This window comes from Monodelphis domestica, chromosome 3, assembly GCF_027887165.1.
Source record: "Monodelphis domestica isolate mMonDom1 chromosome 3, mMonDom1.pri, whole genome shotgun sequence".
Taxonomy (NCBI): Eukaryota; Metazoa; Chordata; class Mammalia; order Didelphimorphia; family Didelphidae; genus Monodelphis; species Monodelphis domestica.
In genome coordinates, this window is record NC_077229.1 from 470,288,557 (window position 1) to 470,307,640 (window position 19,084).

Consider the following 19,084-nt stretch of genomic DNA (forward strand, 5'->3'; position numbering starts at 1 on the left):
GAAGGCCAGTGTTGGTTTCAAGTTTATGCTAGAGTTGTAGATCTGCCTTAGAGCAATGCTAAGGACTCCTTTACTGGACCTACATTGAAAATGACTGAGACTCCCAGGGTCACCTCAGAGCTAGCTCATTCTCTCAAGACATGGGATATGGCAAGATTGAATTTCTGGAGCCCTTCTTGAATAGAATCCCCTTGGTTCATCCCACAGTTGACATGAATCCAAGTAATCCTAATAGATGGGTTAGAGGGCACATACAGGAAATATTTACTGCTAGCATCTATATGCCGTAAAGTATTTGCAATCTGTGCTATTAGGATCAGATAGTGCAAGAATGAAATGCTGGAAGAATGAGAGGACACGGGAAAAAACTACAAAGTGTTAGAGGGAGAGCATACACCAACGTTATCCAAAATAAAGCTTTTTTTTGACATGCAAAATTCCTAGAGAGCCCTTCCCATTTAAAGACTAAGAAGATAACAGGTCACAGAATGTTATTGCTTGGGCCTGACAAAAGAAAATCTCTTCCAGAACCAAGTTTGGGACCAGTGAATGGTCTGGTTGCTTGGATTGGGACGACTGATTATTATCATTCCTAATGATGGCATAATTCAAATGAGCAGCCTGAATGAAGCAAAAGATACATAAGGAGAAATATCAGATCAAGGAATTGTGGATATATTTATTCTTTAAGGCACAAGAGTTAAGCATAAAAGGCTGACTTAGCTGTTCCACGATGTGACTCTTTGGTTTCTTCCCAACTATAGCTCAGAAGTCTGCAAGCCATTTGGGACAGTGGAGAGCCTGCGTGCCCCATGCCATCTGTATCTTGTATTCTTCCTGCAATTTTATTTAAGTTTATGGATTATTTTTTCCCAGAGAGGAGAAGATGACATCAGTTAAATATGAGCTTCAGACCAATCTAGTAAAAAAGGGAAAAAAAACTCTACCTCAGGAAACTTATTTTGCTTGTGTGTGTGTGTGTGTGTGTGTGTGTGTGTGTGTGTGTGTGTGTGTGTTTAAAGAATGTGATGCCTGTAAGTCATTTGTGTCTGGAAAGAATTGAGTAAGTTTGAAGTTTGAACTAACCACAATTGGTTGAAAATTGCAAAATTGTGTTTCTTTATTTTCAGTGAAATGTCAAATGCTGTGCTTTTTGCCTTGACAAAGGTCAGCCCGGTTTAAGAAGAGGGGAAAAAACCCCTAGACTTGTACCATTAGTTGGTTATTGATTTAAAGCTTCAAAAACATTTCATCTTCTTGGAAAACTGAGTATGGAAAAGTTTTAGTGACACCAAAACAAGAGAGACTAGATCACAATCAGAGCAACCCCCTCAGGTTTCCTTTTTTCCTCTGCTGCCTATGAAAAACAACCGGGAGAAAACTAGTTTCGACAGAACTGTTCTCTCTGGTTACCGCATATGTGTATGGAAACATATATGTTCAGTGTAATGCAGAGTGCTGATCGAGGACTCTCTTAATTTTTCCCTCATGTGTTTCATCTGTCAGGCGTACTTGAGCATAGCAGAGTTGTGGAAAAAATTTCCTAATGAACACATTTCACAGTGGCGGTTAACAAATGGTATATACTGGAACTTGTTCCTCTAGGCAAGAAGTTAGTTATTTTTACAGCTAATGATAAATTCGATGGTACAGATGGAGTGTTTTATACTGGCCACAAGAAATGTAGTAAAAAAAATTCAAGGAAATATGATGATGATGATGATGATGAACATAACTGTTCTTGGTCCTTATTTCAGATTAATCTGGTCTTGCCATTATTTAACCACTCAATAACATAAGTTCCCATTGGAAAGGATCTCTTCATTATTCAATTTCATTCAATAAACATTTATTAAGTGATTACTACAGTCATTATGGGGCTAAGGATAGACTCCATGTCTGTGGTCCATAAACCAGACCAGCTAAGTTCAGAGAAACTTCACAGAAGATTGGCTTCAGATCATGAATTGTTTGGCCAGAATAACTTTGGAAAACTGTCCACTAAATTACAAAGAGGGTCTGATTTGTATTGACGTAAGGAGTATCCACACCAATGAAATTACAGAGCCTTTAAGTATTGATTATTATTGTATGCAGGACATTGTGTTAGGTGTTTTAAAATGGAGACAGTGTGGGCTAATGAAAAGAACACAGGCTTTGAAATCGGAGGAATCGGGTTCAGATCCTACCTGAAGTACTTGCTGCCTATGTGACCTCGGACAAGTCCCTTATCCATCAGAGAGTTCAGTTTCTTCATCTGTAAAATGGACCACAAAAACCTCTGAGATCCCTTAAAGTTCTAGATCTGTGAGCCTTTAATTCTTAAAATCAAAGATGAAAAAACATCATATTTTCTCTCCTCAAGGAGCTTCTAAAATAAATGGATAGAAATAACTACAGTGAAAGAACATTGGAGTAGTTTGGAAAAAAAAGGATAAGAAATTTGAAGGAAGAAGTATATATTCTATCTGGGGAGGTAGGGAAATTCATGGAGGAGGTAAAAATAGCATATTAGAAATTAAAGAATGTTGAATCTGGAGTCAGAGGCCATGAGTTCAAATTTGGTCTCCATCACTTATTTCCTGGGTGGTTTTTAGTAAGGCACTTCACTAGGCACCAAGTTTCCTCCTGTAGATTGAAAGGTGGGTCCAGATGGCCTAATCAACAGGACTTGGCACCTGATTGGATGGAGGGCCTAAGAGAAGGAGAAATAAAGGATGACTCTGAGGTTTCAAGCGTGGGTGTCTGGGAAGATGGTAGTGCCATAAATAGCAGTGAAATGTTCGCTTTAAATCCAGTTTAATATAGTAAGGCCCCAGGCTTTCACCATTAACTTGTTACTGATTTAAAGCTTCAAAAGTAACCACAGAGGAGGGTTATGTTCTCCAGGACTTTCATGGTTTCTCCCAGTTTTGCAGTGAATCAGTTTGACACTGGAGATATAGAATGGATGGGGATTTGTACGAAGTTGATAAAGAGGGAAAACAAGAAGGTCAAGGATGAAGCCCTGGGAGACCCCCATTTACTGAGTAGAAGGTAGAAGAACTAGAAGAAGAAAGCTGACCACTAGTCAGAACAGTAGGATGAGAGCCAGAATAAAGCAAAATTAGAGAAGCGAAGAAAGCCAATAGGAAGAGGTGTTTGCCAGTGTCAAATGCTACCGAGTTAAAGAATAGAAACCTAAAATAAAGGCATCAAAGTATTGTCAATAAAATGGTCATTATTAGGGGCAGCTAGATAGTACAGGGCATAGAGCCCCAGACCTGGAGTTGGGAGATCCTGGGTTCAAATCTGCTTCAGACACTGCCTAACTATGTGCCACTAAGCAAGTCACTTAACCCCAACTGCCTAGCCCTTACTGCTCTTTTGCCTTAGAATTGATACTATTGATTCTAAAACTGAAGGTAAAGGTTTTAGAGGGAGGGGAAAGAGGTCATTGTCAACCTTAGATTGGTTCCCCTAAAATGGTATGGATAGAAACCAGATTGCAAAGGGTTAAGGAGTGAGGGAGTGTGGAAGAAATAGAAGAAGCAGTAGAGAATAGAGAATCTTAGAAATGAAGGGAAGAAAGAAAATTTGAGAAAGTATCAGAATCAAGGGAAGCTTTTTTTTTTTTAGGATGGCCAAAATCAAACTTGGTTCTTAGATGAGATTGAAAATGCTAGAGATAATGATGGAGTACGATCACTGAGGAGTTGAGAAGGGTACTTATAATCAAAGACCTAAATAGAAGGGGTTAGCCTTCACAGGGGTTAGGAAAACTGCATCCTCTGTCACCAGAGAGAAGGTGAACAGAATGGCTGATAACAGCCATTGTTAACATGGAGGGATGGAGAGAGTTCACATTGGATGGTTTCAGAGTAGCATCATCTACTCAGAGTCAAGGATGAATTTAGGGATTTGAAGTACAAAGGAGAAAGACATCCAGAATGTGGGTTGACAACCTATGACAAGTGTAGCAAAGAAAGAGACATTACTTGTGTGGTCTTGGCCACTTCCTTGCCTTTTCTGAGTCCTTTTTCTTATGTGTAAAATAAAGGGATTGGACTAAATGATGCTGAAGGTCCCTTCCAGATCTAAATTCTATGATTCTATAAAGAGTAGATTCTGAATGGAAAGCACAGTTTAACTAACACCCAGCACAGCGGTGTCAATCATGTTGCCCACTGCATGTAGCCTGCAACACTTACTCTCCAAACCAGATTAACATGCAATTAGGCAATACTTAACAAAATAAATAAAAATGCAGTAAGAAATAGCTAATCTTACATTTTAAATGGTCAGCACGTGGCCTGAAGAGATCCTTATATATGGAACTCCTTTCTATTTGAGTTTGACACCCCTGACCTATGTGTCTCATCTCCTCTACTAGATTACACAAATCCCAAAGGATCCTCTTCTAACTTCTAGTGTATTTCTGCAAGTACAGAGTACTACAGAAATAGCCAGATAGTGAAATGCCAGGCGTTATAGAGGACTAAACCATTTCCATCCCAGTCCATAGTGTGACATAACAAGCCAAAACACCACTAGGATCTTAGCTTCAATTAAGGGAGTCATAGAACCCAGAAGAAGCGAGGTGAGGGTTCCATTGTAGCCTGTCCGCTTGATACCATAGAGCTAGTCCTGTGCAAAGCACTGGTTTTATTATTTCAGTAAGGACATCAACAAGCCAGACATCCAGGACACTGTGTCCACATGACCCAAGGCATGGAGATGCTCCATATGAAGAACTGGAATTTTTAGCCTAGAGAAGGGAGGGCTGAAGGAGAATACCACCTACCTTCAAGGATTCAAAGGGTGATCCTGTGGGAAAACAATTAGATTGGTCCCCCAGTGGTCAAGGACATGGACTCATATAAAGAAGTTAGAGCAGGTCAGATTTGTACTTGATGAGGGAAAACTCCCTATTAATTAGCAGTGTTCAAACAGTAGAAAGGGCTGCCTCAGAAGGGTGGTTGGTTCTTTCTCACAAAAAAGTCAGAGACCACTTATTAATAATGCCGCAACAGGGTTCTAGCATTTTGGTCAGATATATGGACTAGACTAGATGATTTCTCTGAGATTCCAAAAGCCTGCGTGCTACATAGTTCTTGGTATAACTCAAGTATACAGGAGATGCCCAATTGGTAGCTGATGAATTTAATTCCCTCCTCTATGACACTGCATTAACACAAAGACATAGTAGCTGGCTGTAATGATGAATGAGTTTTGACACAGAGCTTCCTTCTGAAGCTCCATTTCCTTTTATTTTGTAAGGGTTAAATTAAGGAGTTCAGGGGGCAGCTCGGTACCTCAGTGGATTGAGAGCCAAGCCTAGAGATGGGAGGTCCTAGGTTCAAATCTGGCCTCAGACACTTCCCTGCTGTGTGACCCTGGGTAAGTCACTTAACCCCCATTGCCTAGCCCTTACCACTCTTCTGCCTTGGAGCCAATATTGGCTCCAAAACGGAAGGTAAGGGTTTAAAAAACAAAAAATTAAGGAGTTCAACAAAGTGAGGAGAGCATTAACAGAAACTTTGTTTAATTTAAGAAAGAAGTATAGATAGAAAGATAGAAAAGAGGGGAAAGATTATTAATCTTATACCCTATAAATATACCTAAAATTCCGACTAAAATTTCCTAAAACTATCTCTGTCTTCTCAGGACAGTTTCTTCTGCCTGGCACACCAAGGCCTAATCTACTCTATCAATCATTCACTAACTACCTAACTCCCACCACTCACTCCTTCAGTTTTCTATAGCAGCCCAACGGTCAGAAAGCCCCTTGCCTCAGAGACAGACCTTCTGCTCTCTAGAGATCCCAGAGACAAAAGACCCTCAGCTGTCAGGGGCTGCTTCCTTTCTCTTCACTGACCAACTGTCCCCCCTAACTTCCTGTCAGAGGGTGGGCTACTTCCTCTCCCCAGGGCTTGGTCTCCCTGGTAACGGAATCTTCAGCTCTGACTCACTGGCTCACTGAACCTGTCAGTTCTGATCTACTTAGAAACCCTGCTCTCCAGCCTCTTAAGGAGACAGAGGGAGAGATTAAGAAAATCCCTTTAACAATTTGTAGGGTTCCTTTCCCCATTATATAGGGATTAGGACAAGACTTTTGAGTTTACTGGTACATAGGACTCTGAGATGTGGAAACTCCTTCTATTGATGTAGGTCAGAACCTTCTCAGCAAATTGTAGTCTAGGGTTTACCAGGAGCTTTAAGACTTGCCTAGGCTCACAGGGACAGTAAGTGTCGGAGGTTGGATTTGAACCCAGATCTTCTTGGCTCCAGGGCCATTATCTAACCCCTAAACCCTACTATTCCTCTGCTTTACAGTGCAACTAAAGTAAATATGGTTTTTTTTTTAGTTAATTTTCTAACATCGCCACTATATTTAGTGACAACTAAGTTAAGTAATTCATTGCCTTAGCCAGGCTAAGGTGCCCAAAGGGTGCCTAAAACAATAGACTTAGCAGGGAGGTTTCAGCATATATGGCACAGGTCAGCTTCCCAGACTAGTTGAGTGCCCCTGAGTAATAGGAAGGTTCAGATTGTGCCTCAATGAGCTCACTATGTTTACTGGAAGTACGTATTTTCCATGTGCCAGATTCAGTAAGTCATGGAGCAAGTGTTTATTTTCTTCTTTGAAAAAGTTGCTTTGGTTCTTGTAAGTTTTCTTGATGGAAGCTTTCCAGAAAATGACCTAAGATATATTCACAGGATTAAACTGGAAACAGGATTTATTCCCTGGCTTGGCTCTGTCCTTTATGGGGTATTTCTCACTGGAGGGGGGGGGGGAGAATCAATGGGGGACGCCCCAGTATCAGAATTAGATGGGCCTCTGATATGGGAAAGGTCCCAGTGCTTTCCTGTCTTTCTTTAGCTTTTCTATTAACAGAAAACAAAAATAAAGTCTTGCCCAGTGACTCCATAGGTTACCACACCTCACTGCCAGGGTTACAGAAACAAAGTAGTCTGTCTTTTCACCTGATGCATTTTCCCAACCTTCTTGACAGACACTTTCCCCCACTTCGGTAGGTGTAGTTGTTTATCTTGTTTTATAAACTGCCTGGGGGCAGGGATGAGCTTTCTTTTTTTCCCTCGGTTATATAAGATATGGTACACACTCAAATTGCTACTTGTTATTCCCTTAGGATTCTACCACACCTATCCTCCCAAGCACAGAGGTCTAGTGTTTATTAAATAATAAAAACCTTATCAGATATTTGGGCCATTACAAAGGAGGGCACTTAAAGAGTTTATGTCTTAGAAAAATATCCATTCAGCTGAATAAACATTCCTTGGATTCAGAAAGCCAGCCAGAGGAAAGGCAAGATTTTATTGGCCATGGTAGAATCAGTGTCAGAAATCAAGAGGCTTTCCTTTATGGAAGACAGCAGACTCTGGCTCTGGGATATTTTGCCTCTGTACTTCTTATTGTAGGGCAAATTTTGAATCATCAGACCTTTATGTAAAAAATCCTCAACACACTTGCTCAGCTATCACAAAGATTTTAGCATTGGACAAACCTGCATGGCTTGCTTCAGGCTTTAATAGTAGATAAATAGATACCATGGAAAGTGCTGGCCTCAGTTTCCATACCTGTAAAATGAGCTGGAGAAGAAAATGACAAACACTCCAGTACCTTTTTTTTTTTTAATCTTTACCTTCTATCTTAGAATCAATACTGTGCATTGGTTCTAAGGCAGAAAAGTAATGAGTGAGGCAATGGAGGTTAAGTGACTTGCCCAGGGTCTCACAGCTAGAAAGTATCTGAGGTTTCTTTTAGCTTTAGTTGTCTTTGATAGCCCACAGAATCCCAGTGGGTCCCAAGAAGCCAGGTGGTGCAATCCATAGCTAAGCAAGTGTCCCTTCTACAGTATTTCCCCAAAGTGCTCACCTAGTCTGAACTCAAATACCTCACTGTACATCAAACCACCCCATTCCACATTAAGACAGCTCTAATTATTAAGAAATGTGTACTTATGTTGATCTGAAATCCAACTCTGCAATTTCTACTCAGTGTTCCTGGTTCTACCACATGGGATCAAGAAGAACAAGTCTGTGAATTAGATACAACTCCTTTTCCCCAATACTCTGGAACTCAGTTTTTTCAATCAATTATTTATTATAGAGTAAAAAATTAAATAATACAAATTAAACATTTTGAATTTGTTCTGATTTTACTCCTTCCCCTAGGGAAAATTTCCTTAGTACATTAATAATTAACGCAAAAATATTTTAAAATTCTAATATTATTATATTGTGTCCATGTTAATGAGATGAACACTAGACTAATAGTTGAGAGGCTTCTGTTCCTGGCCCTATTATTTATTAGCTGTGTGACTCTGGGCAAGTCATTTAACCTTTCTGGGACTCAGTTACCTCTATGGGACACAATGTGTTCAGAGAAAGGAAATTCTGTTAGATGATCTCTAGGGTTATGTCTTTGAGTATTTGTATGCTTATTCCAATAGTCAATAAGCATTTATTAGGTGCTTAATAAATATGTCTACTATGTGGCAGGCACTGATCTCAATTAATCCTCACATCCTGTGAGGAAAGTGCTATTATTATCCCTTTTACAGTTGAGGAAACTGAGGCAGAACAAGGATTAAGTGATGTCCTCAGGGACACATAACTAGTAAGTGTCTTAAGTGAGACTGAACTCAGTTCTTCCTGATTCCAGGTCCAGTGCTCTATCCATGTTTTTACCATTTCATAATTAATTGAAATATATAAAAATATAAACATCCTATTGTTTATCAATTATTGATTTATTTTGAAGCATTTAATTCCTTAAACAAAATGTTACTTTATAGACTCTTTACCAACAAAGTTTACTCTATTCAGAACTAAAGACCATTCAGCAGACATTGAAAGATAGAATAGAAATAACTCTGCTCAACAACTTCCTCATCAGAAACATCAGGAAGACATAAAATAGGGAGAGGCATGCTTGCCAAAGATATTCACCACAATAGTGGAGGAGATCCAATTAAGAGTCCAAGTTGAGATGGGATTCCCTTTGGAGAATGAGGTTCTTTGTGAACCTATTTGTGGCTAACATTGTACTGGTTCTATCAAGCCCAAGATATTGCAGAATCTCTTGGAACAATTCCTGTAATTACTCAAAGATGTTTGGCTTCTCCATCCACATAGGGAAGGCCAAGTGGATGAAGAATTTCTCTTGCTCGTTTTACAGGTTTCCACAAGCATTTTGATAACTAATCTATAGAACTTTCAAACAGTTTGTGTGTTTGTATGTTCTGAAATAGGCAGGATCCTGAGATGGGACCAAAGTTGAATAAGAGGAATGGAGTGAGTTTGATTGTTTTAGGAAAATTACAAAACTTAATGTTTTTATATGGCATCAAAACATGGAAGACCTCAGAAGAGAACTAAAACTAAATATCACAAAGAAGTTAATGGAGAGGAGCTTGGTGTAGGTATGAGCAAACTGAAATAATATGAGAAGCTCTGAAGAATAAGAGTAAAGAATATAATCAAGGACTTGAATGATTGGATGTGAAGACTAGTTGGTCATCTGATAAAAATGAGAGATGGCAGATGGACCATCAAAGTGTTCTCTTGGTACCCTCAAGATGTTCAGAGATGAGGAAGACTTATTGGGCAAACTCCAGCAGTAAATGTTTGGGAGAACACAGACAAGAGTTGAATGGTTTATTTGCCATGAATTGGATTAATTCTGTAGTGTTAGAGGGAATTCCAGAATCGAGTTGATCATGGATTCATTTTTGTAGGGTTTTTTTTTTAGTTTTTTGAGTATTTGAATTTTCCCCCAAAGGAATATGGCAATAGCTAATAGTGTATATGTGCTATACAACTGTGTATCTTCAGCTTTTCTAAGCCCCAAGACTCATTCAACCCATATATAGGCATACTCTGAACCCAGGAGTCTTTTGAAAAGACAGTTTCAATGTATTGGCTATTTCTCCTCAGAGCAGGCAAAGGAGAAAGCACAGGAAAAGCACAATGAAGTTTCTAAAAACCACTTAATTCAAGACTTGAGGAGAAGAGAGAGCAATCAATATTTGGATTGAGAGAATAGAAAAGAAACTTGGGAGCCTAGACCAACTCTTGATAACTGCTGTTTACTGCTCATTGGGCTGCAGTAGATAACAGTCTCCAACCCTGTTCCCTGCTTGCTTCTTCCTCTTAGTTCTCTGCTTGGAAGAGTTCCAACCATTCCTCCCACCTGCTAGTGGAACAATGGGATATAGGCAAGACCAGATCAGCTATGAAGATAAATGGCACCCTACTTGTCCTCCTGTGTTCTCAAACTTCCCTTTTCTCACCTTTCACCTGGCCAAGAAGTAGACTTCCTTCCATGTCACTTCCTATTAGGCCTTGAGGTTGGCCTCTGCACTGAAAAGCAAGAGGGATGCTATATATAAATAAACACACAGAAAAGAGCAGCAGCCAAGGTTGGCCTTCAAAGAATTTTATTTTAGAGCTATAAGCAATAACATTGCTAAGTTTATAATGCAAAAACTGAGTCCCACATCTTAAATATAGTAGGTAATAAAAGGATGAAATCATAATTATGAAAAATTAAAATGTATATTAATTGTTGATTTGTGTGTGCATGTGCCTACAGGCAGGTAGGGCCTCAGAAGGTTTTCTGCTGGTGAGTCAGACTTGTTCTTCTTCCCTTTCCAGAGTTACCACCTGTTGCTTCTGACCAGGAATGCCTCTTCTCCAAACCACTGCAGAACAGAAAACAATTTCATGTACAGTCATTTTAAGATTTTTCTCAGCTAAAAAATTTATCATGAAGAATAAGGAAAATTCAATTTGGCAAACATTTACTAATTGCCTTGCTGAGTTCACAGCTTCCCAGGAGTTGCTGAGAGACATACAAAGTTTAGATAAGACTCAGACACCCCTCTTTCTTAGAACTTGGAGAGTAACAGATGGGAATAAGAAAGTTCCATGCTGGGTCCACCTTCCCACCCAACCCTTATCTTCTTTTTTTTCTTTTCTTCTTTCTTTCTTTCTTTCTTTCTTTCTTTCTTTCTTTCTTTCTTTCTTTCTTTCTTTCTTTCTTTCTTTCTTTCTTTCTTTCTTTCTTTCTTTCTTTCTTTCTTTCTTTCTTTCTTTCTTTCTTTCTTTCTTTCTTTCTTTCTTTCTTTCTTTCTTTCTTTCTTTCTTTCTTTCTTTCTTTCTTTCTTTCTTTCTTTCTTTCTTTCTTTCTTTCTTTCTTTCTTTCTTTCCTGAGACCCTGTAGATTAAGACAAAGTCACACATAAATGGCTAACCCCAGTCCTTCTCTGAACCATTTCTATAATATCTACATCTTTTACCTGGTAGAGGCCAGACCTCTGATAGGAATTTGAGTTGTGCCTTGAGTAATGGCAGGATTACTAACTGTTCAGTCCTAACATGTTAAAACTTTTATCTGGCTAGCCCATTTTCAAATAATCCAAAAAGAAAAGGTGCCTGAGCCCTTTCTGCTGTGTCCCAGCAAGCCGATAATGAGCATACTATTTCCAGAACGGTATATACTACATTCCTCCTGATTTAGCACCTGAAACTTTGCCATTTTTCAGTACTTGGCAAATCCAAAAGGATAAAATTCATTGGGAAACAAATGTTCCCTCTAAGTTCCTAGTAGGATATTACAAAAACAGTGAGGCAAGTAGACTTCAGTGATCCTTCTATGTTGGAAAAGCAAAACAAGACTTCTGTAATTAAAACCAGAACAGTCAGAACAGTCAAGCAGAAGAAGGGAGATGGGCTGATGGGGGGGGGGAACCCTGCTCAGAACTCTTTGTTTAAGGTAGATATTATTAACTTTATTAGGAAGAGTTTATTGTCAGAATCACAAACAGAAATATATGCATTATGTTTATATACATGAAAAAGCACCAGCCCTGGATACCATTCATACAGTAACAAGGAGGGCTTATTCTTAGTACTTTAGATACTGTTGGAGAGAGAACTTAAAGAGCAGATGCATTTCTTAAAGTTCTCTTGCAATTCTTGTCCCTCCCCCATCATATTATTCTGATGAATTGAAACAAATATAGGCCAAGTCTATAGATTACAAGTGTCTGGTGACAAACATAGATCACAGTGGTCTATTTCATGTTTTTCTGACCTTGTGCAATCTAGGAGCTTCACTAAAGCATTAAAAAGAATTTAAGAGACATAGGGGCATTTGGATTCTTTCCTCACCTGTCCTAAAGTTGGATTCACCATTAATGTGATGCCATCTATATGCCCATCATTAGTGGTTTATGGACTTGGGGGCCATATCTGAAGGGCAGCTAGGTGGTACAGTGGATAGAGCACTGGATTTAAACTGGTAAGACTCATCTCCCTGAATTTAAATGTAACTTCAGAAATTTACTAGCTATGTGACCCTAGGCAAGTCACTTAGTTCTATTTGCCTTGATTTCCTCATCTGTAAAATGAGCTGGAGAAGGAAATGGCAGTCCATTCCAGTATTTTTGCCAAGAAAACTCCAAATGGAGTCACAAAGAGTCAGACATGACTAAAATGACCCAATAACAACAATCCTATCTGTCAGGAAATTCTTCTATAACTCACTCACCTCAATTGATGGTAACTGTGCTGAGCCAGAGACTAGAGACTTTTAAAATCAATTATAGAGTCAATTGTCATTGACATGTTAACAAATCCAAGCATTTATTAAGCACCAACTATGTTTGTGGTGGTGAACCTTTGGCACATGTGCCCATGGGGCACTCAGAGCCCTCACTGTGGGCACATGCACCATTTCCCCAGCATAGCATTCACCAGAGTTCTTTACTAGAAAGTCAGAGGGACATGAGGGCCAGCTGCTCCCCTCCCCACTCCACACATGCCTGAGGACATTTCTCACATCATCTATCCCTCTAAAAGGTTTGCCATCACTGTAGGCACTATACTAAGCATGGGGAAGGCAAAGCCAAGAATTAAGCAGCCTCTACCTTCAAGGAGAATGGTATGGAATCAGTAAAAACATTTAACTTGAACAGAAATGTTGAGCATAGTGACAGGTAGCCTAAAATTCCTAGTTACTAGAAAGGCTGAGGACTGATGTCCATCAGGAAGAGTTCTGAGGCTCAGTGGGCTATTGCTCAGTTGTCCACATGAAATCTTGCATCAATATGATGAATTCTTGAAAGGTAGTGGGAGAAACCAACAGATTACCCAAGGACGGGTAAACCAACCCAGATCAGAAATGAAGCAGATCAAAAGTTCCATGCCAAAGTGAGATCCTCACTTCCTTCCTCTGGTGAGGCTGTTGTTGTTCATTCAGTTGTGTCTGACTCTTCATGGCTCCTTTTGGCAAATAGACACCCAATTAAGGCAAGAATACAGGAGAAAACAAGAAAGGAAATATAAAATGCAAACATTCTCAATATTCATTCCTTACATGATCACCTTCCCATTTTGTATTTTCCTCTTCCTCAGCATAATTTTAAACATATGCTTATTTTCCAGGTTCCTGGGGAGAGGGGGAAACCTTCTGTATCTAGGGCATTTCTGCATAAAGCCCCTATTCCCCAATGCTTAGAGTAGATAACTTTAATCCTTTGAGTGGAATGGAATTGGTTATCTGATGTGAACTCCCCATACTGCCTTCGTTCTCAAAACTTCTCAGCATTACCACCCTCCTCTCTCTCGGCTCATACAAGAAGAGATATCCTTAGTCCTTATTAAATGTAATCATAATTATGTCCTGGATCCAGCTCTCTCCTGCCTCCTCAGTATGTAATTCCAACAGTCATTGCTTCTTCATGTGAAGACTTAATATTATCAACTGTCTCTTTCCCTCTACTTTCAAGGTCTACTCAGTCTTCTTCAATCTAAAACACCCTTCCTTTGACTCTTCTACTGTATTCACATATCTCCTGCAAATAGCTCTTCCTTTCATTGGTTTAAAAAAAATTAAAAAGCTATCTAAACCTGATGCCTCTACTTTATCACATCCCAGGCTCTCATAAACACTTTGCAAAACACAAGTTTCTACCCTCAACAAGGCTCTGATGGTTGTTCCATCTAATGTTGGCAATGATGCCCTAATCACCAAATCAAAAGACTTTCCTTTGGACATCCTATTTCCTTCTAGGGAATTTTTGGCACTGTTTACCAGCCCTTGGATATTCTCTCCTCCCTTGGAGACACTTCACTGTCCTGAATCTCCTCCTCCCTGTCCATCTGCTTCATTGTTTCTTTGCTGATTTCTCTTTCTCATTGTCAACACCTAAAAGTCAGTGCTCATCTCTTTACACTCTCTATGACAATTCATCTACCCCTTTGGCTTCAGATTTAATATTTGTACAAATTACTACTATGAGGTTTTTTTTTTCAATACTACTGATTCATATAGAATTTGCAATCCACTAATATTCCAAGGTTTTGTTTTATTCAGGATTTGTTGTCTAGCCACATCTCCTCCATCTTAAAATTATAGCTTAATTTTTGAAACTGTTTAGAAATTTACATTAATTACTACCAAATTTCTTCTTATGCCGTGATAAGAATTTATTTAGTTTCATTAAGAATGTTTTAAGATCAGAGAAAGGGTTTTGTCCACTTTACACTGTCCCCTTTAAGAAAGGAGACAGAAAAAAAGTTTGCTGAGGGCTCTTTAAGAAGCTAGCATTAATGATTGTCAGTTAGAGAATTCTGGGCCAGTATCTTGGACTTCCTCTAGAGAGAAAGTAGATCTAGATCTTTCCTCTGAGGAAAAAAAAACAGATTTTAGTTACTTTGATACTTTTTATTTTGAGATTTGAGATTCATATAAAACAGAGAAAAAGTGTTTACTAAGAGCTTCACCCCTCTGAGTCATAGGGGGTTCTGAAGAGAAGTTTCTGTGTCAACTTGGAGTGGAGCTGAGACAAGAAGAAACTGTGAAGAGGACTGTTTCAACTGATTCAACTTCTCTCTCAAGATTTTACAATTACTATAATTTACTTTAGGTTGATTATACATTTAAAGTTTATCATTTTAGGGTTGCTTAATAAGATAGAAGGAATATTTTAGTCAGAGAGTATAGATTAGAGCAAATTCATCTCAGTGAACAGGAAGAAACTCCATGAGGAGCAGTTGGGGGGTTGATTTATTTTAGAAATCTTAGTGTTAGATTTAAGAGATTCCTATCCTATTTCTACATCCTTTCTCCTGTCTCTGCCTCTCCTCATAGAGATAAATAAATTTAGTTTGGATCAAACTGTGTCTGGCCTTCAATTCACTGCCTGAAACCAGCTTGGCCCTGACAAGTTTTAATTTTAGCTGAATATAATAACTGGCCATTATCATATTATTATTAATATTATCAATAATAGTTATAACAGCTTGGCCCAAACAAGATTTAATTTACTCATAACAGTCTTTAACTATATCAAAATACAAGATTCAATTTACCTATAACAATTGGCGAGCCACAAGATTCTCGAACCTACAATCAAAAATAGGTAAAGAACAAAGAGGGATCATGGTGTTTCAGACCATGGTTCAATTAATTCATGTAGGTATTCCATCTTACCTCCAGAACCTGCCATTGCCTATAGCCACTAGTGGGATGCTAGATCTTACAGTAAGAGATATATTACAATTAATACCTATGTGTACATTTGTCATAATATTGTTATTATTAGAGGGGTACCACCTATACTCAATAATTAATAATATAATAAATAATAAGAATAAACAGATAAAGGATAAGCTAATGGAAGTCAGACTGGTATATTTGGAGGAGTCCATTGCCCAGTTAAATGAAACAATCTCAAAATAGAATGAAATTATAACTAAATTTCTCAAACCTGATTCTACCAAACCTACAAAGCCAACAACTGATTCCACTGCTAATACTAACTTTAACACCACTGCCAACAAAACAACTATGAAAAAAACCAAAGAATACCACTGATATTACTTTTTTCCCACTCCATGAGGAGCCAAGAATTACTCCAGAGCACAAGCTCATAAATATTAAACCATATAGACCTTTCACTCAGAAAGATATGGAAGGGTTCAAATGTGGTATTCCTTCTTTTGAGGAGGAACCTGTTGCCATAATAAAGAAAATAGAGAGAATTTGCCAACAATTTAAACCAACCTGGTTACACTTTGAATTTTTAATGGATGAGCTTTTAACTAAAAGGGAGGAGAAAATAATTAGAATAACTAGTCAAGATTGGGCCACAGCAGATTGTCTGGAGACAGACCCAGGATGAAATATGAACAATGAAAATGAGTATGAAAAATTGTTAAAATCTAGGCAAGCAGTTATTAAGGCAGTGAGAGAATGCTCAGACAGGCTGGGGACCTGGAATAAATTTGAGAAATTCAGACAAGAAGTTAGAGAGAATCCTTCTACATTCATGGATAGATTGATAGAGCTTGGGGAAAGATATATAGATCCTACATTGGTGTTCTCTGTGAATACTTCCCCAAAACCAATTATAACAAAGTAGTGTTATAATTAAAATGGTTGATGTTGTAAATTGTAGTGAGTTAAAATGGTGGAAGATATAAATTGTGATAGATATAAGAGAGAATGAGTAAATTTGACTGCAGAAAATATGTTTCACTACAGTGTCTTGGTTTTTAAATCAAATATAAGGTGGTCGCCAGGGAAATATTCCCAATTATTCAATATACCCAAGTCAACTGGGTTTTATAGAGATTTTAATTAATAATACAATGAATAATTAAAGGAAAGAGAGAAAAAGGAAATAAGTATGAAGGGCCTTAAGCCAACATGGCCTAGACCTGAGTCTTAAGAGAGAGAGAATCAGTCAGTTTTTTATCACTCACCACAAGATTTGTCTTAAGCAAGGATGTCTGGGGAACAGAGTCTCCCCAGAGGGAGTTCCAGCCAGAGTCAGCCTCCCAAGGGACTTCTTCTCAATAGATCTTCAAAGGGCCTCCTCCAAAAGGATCTATCTCCAAGGATCCCAGGATCTCCAAGCCTCCCTTGCTCAAGAGATTCCTTTTCTTATATAGTGGGTTTTTTCCTATGTCACCTCCCCTAAGTTCTTCCATCCACCAATCACCGTAGATGTTTTCTAAAAGACAGCCCATCTGAATTCCAGCTAAGTCGACTAATCCCCTCAGTAAGTCTGAACTACAGAAAACACTACTGTGTCAACTAATCCCCTCAGTAAGTCTGAACCAGAGAAAACACAGCTGAGTCAACTAATCCCATCAAGAGAAAACCTGCCCGACCTCTATAGGTACCTCGCATCCCATTGTATCAATTCTGAAAACAGGCATGGCTCAAAGAACTCCCTGCCTCATCATAAGCATGGGTCCAAGTACTTTCATTGTTTAGCAAGGAGTTTTCTCCCCTAAAGCAGTCTTAAGTACGGGTGGAGTAGAGGTCCTCCCATTTCTGATACTGGTGAGTTCTCACATCAAAATGGGGAATGTTTCCAGTAGGGAATTTATTCCAATGGAGGATTCCTCAATGTGGAAATTTTTAACATTCACAAGTCTGAGAAATTTCAAAATTTACAATCTCCCCTGATGATCATTGGGAGACTAGTCTCCCCATTGATCAAACAACATAATCAATTTGTAATCCTAAATGCACTTCTAACTATATATATATATATATATATATATATATATATATATATATATATATATATATATATATAATATTCAATTTTCTAAGAGAAATTAGAATAGTGAGGGAGGAAATAAAAAAGAAAAGAAAGCAAAACCAATGTTTTGCTAGGTGCATTGACAGAAAGCCAAATTAGGGGCAGTCCCTTTTGGCATAAATGTGTACATTTACAATAAATGTTCAATCAAAGTTCAGTTCAATCAATCATATCCAAAGTTCATTCTTTATCTTCTTGATAAAGTGTAGGTTTTCTGGCATCTTTCTGCGACAGTTCATTCTCTGGATATAAAAGTTTCAAGCTTCTTCTTGAAGATCTTTTCTCAAACAAAATAAAAATCTTGAATTTTTATAAAAATACAATCTCAAACAAAAAAATTCAAAAATTCTTAGATTTTAAATTAAAATACAATCCCCCCTGAAGTAGGTATTAAAAAACATCAAGTTTAGCTCAGAATGCAATGTTCAGTTATGGGGGTGTATGAATCAATTATCAAAAGAAAAGAAAAAACAATAAAAAACATAAGGAAAAAATTCAAAATAGGTCCTTGTATAGGTCCAATATAAATAATTTCTATCCCACAAGTATGTAGGACAGAATGCAGTAATATTTCACTTAGTCATTTGTAGCCAAGACTACAGGAAGTTGCCATAATATAAGAAGAGAAGAATTAGAATTCTATTTTAATGGGGAAATGTCATTCCCTCGTCTGATTTTTTTTTTCATTCTCAGGGATATAGGGAGCCAGCATGATGGTCAAATTTTGTACTTGTATGAGTACTTCACAAAGAGTGTAGATACAAGGAAGTCCTACGACTTAACGTATGTCAAGTGTCGCAACCTCGAGTCTCACATTAGTATTTCCTGTGTGCTCTTTTTTGGCACTATTCAGGTTAAGTCTGTGCTCCTTGTTTTTATCCCATTTTTTGGAATCAGATTCAAACATTAATCACAGTCCTATAATATTTTATCAATAAATGGCAGGTTCCCATAGTTTAAAGCTTGTGCATTGACATTATAGCAAGAATATATATATTAACTTGTATTACTGCAGAAAAAAATATTAATTATGTGTACCTTTAGTACAAGAAATGAGAAAAAATCAAATATTCTAATCAAAATAAAGAAAAGCAATAATAAAAATAAGGAAAAAATCAGTAATTCAATGTATTCTCAAAAAAAAAAACAGCATCTACTTGTCTATGGATTATTATCTCCAATTCATGTGATAAGATACAGTCAATCAGTCTCAGCAGAATATGCTTTCTTCACATGTGAGCAGTGAATCCAAGAGTCCTTTTCTCCAATCTTTATAGATGTTGTAGTTAACAATATTTGGAATGGTCCTTCCCATGAAGGCTGAGTTGCTCCAGTTCGCTTGAAATTCTTAATATAAACTTTATCTCCTGGATTCAGGTCATGCAGAGAAAAATCTAATTGTCCAGCTTGTATTGCAGCTCCGGATTCATGAAGTTCACATAGTTTGTGCTGTA

The 19,084-nt window shown here is 38.0% G+C and overlaps 1 protein-coding gene and 1 long non-coding RNA gene across 2 annotated transcripts in view; one reads left to right on the top strand and one right to left on the bottom strand.

The window, feature by feature from the left end:
- The window catches only part of ADGRV1 (adhesion G protein-coupled receptor V1), a 778,411-nt gene that overhangs the window by 676,512 nt on the left and 82,815 nt on the right, over positions 1 to 19,084 (top strand). The window lies entirely within an intron of this gene.
- Positions 660 to 5,874, bottom strand: LOC103098885 (uncharacterized). Its single transcript, XR_001628784.2, has 3 exons — positions 5,785 to 5,874; positions 2,190 to 2,257; positions 660 to 837 (listed from the first exon to the last, which is right to left on the bottom strand). It is a non-coding gene; the product is annotated as an uncharacterized LOC103098885 (long non-coding RNA).